Source organism: Carassius gibelio, chromosome A13, assembly GCF_023724105.1.
Source record: "Carassius gibelio isolate Cgi1373 ecotype wild population from Czech Republic chromosome A13, carGib1.2-hapl.c, whole genome shotgun sequence".
Classification (NCBI taxonomy): domain Eukaryota; kingdom Metazoa; phylum Chordata; class Actinopteri; order Cypriniformes; family Cyprinidae; genus Carassius; species Carassius gibelio.
This window is the reverse complement of record NC_068383.1, coordinates 613,799-615,097: the sequence shown is the minus strand read 5'-3', so window position 1 is coordinate 615,097 and position 1,299 is coordinate 613,799.

Sequence of the window (1,299 nt, the reverse complement as noted above, 5' to 3'; positions counted from 1 at the left end):
ACATATAACTGCAATTTTGTTTAAGATGTAAAGTTGTAAAGATTTATTTGCACAGCAGAATAATTTATTGGGGAAAAAATGTAGATCAAGAATCGTTTTTGAAATGGATCGTGACTCCCTTAACCAGAATGGATCATGAAGTACTTGAAGATTGCCACCCCTAATAGATGTACAGGTTCTATGACAACATTGTGATGCATCATTAATCGTAATCATAATCGAATCATGGGCCTCTGAATCATAATCGAATCGAAATTGTGAGATACCCATAGATTCCCACCCCTAAAATACATCAACTTTGCACTGTGGATCGCAGGATCGTGTTTCACATTGGAGTCCAGCCCAGGAACGTCACATGTGGTTGCCACAAACCCAATGGACGCTCCTTCGTAGAATCCGCCGGCTGCGTTGTTTTCAAGCACCTCCACCTCTGCTCATACAAGCCGGCCTCCACTCACTCTAGGCCATGGCACACTCAAACACCTCCGTCTCTGCTCACTCAAGCCAGCCTCCGCTCACTCTAGGCCATGGCACACTTAAGGCCTCCGGCCTCCGCTCACTCAAGGCCGCAGTGTGTGACGCTGTTTCATAGAGAAAGCGAAACTACTTTGTTTGGCCTTCCAAAAGAGGACACGACTAGAAACCATGTTTATATCAAGTTTATAATGGGTTTTAAGTTTATATCTCGTCGCTCCGGCCAGATAGGGCATCACAGTATATTAAGGACAGTAACATTTCCGTCACACACTTGAGGTATTCGGCCAATCACAACGCACTGAATAGCTGGCCAATCAGAGCACACCTCGCTTTTCAGACTGATGAGCTTTGGAAAAATTGACTCGGTTTCAGAAGTCGGGGCATAGAGGAGAAACAATAATGTACAGTATGTGGAAAATAATGTGTTTTTTAACCTTAAACCACATAAACACATTTCATTATTCCAAATACATAAAATAATGTTATTTTTAGCAGCATCATATGACCCCTTTAATATTCCAATACATGTGATCATACATGCATTAAGTCAAGAATTTATCTGAAATCATATTTTTCTCTTCTTGAAACTTCTGGGATCACAAAATGATTGCGGTTCATTTATAGTTTTTGGGACTTTTTATACACACTTTTAAAACACAATTATTTAACATAGCAATGAATTAAACTGACATCAATGAATTACCACATTAATGCCAAACGTAAAATTTAAATGGAAGTAAAGTAATGGATATATTAATTAAACTTTTGTAACGAAGCATTGATTATTCTGTTAAATTGCAGATAACCATTTTGTCTCCACAG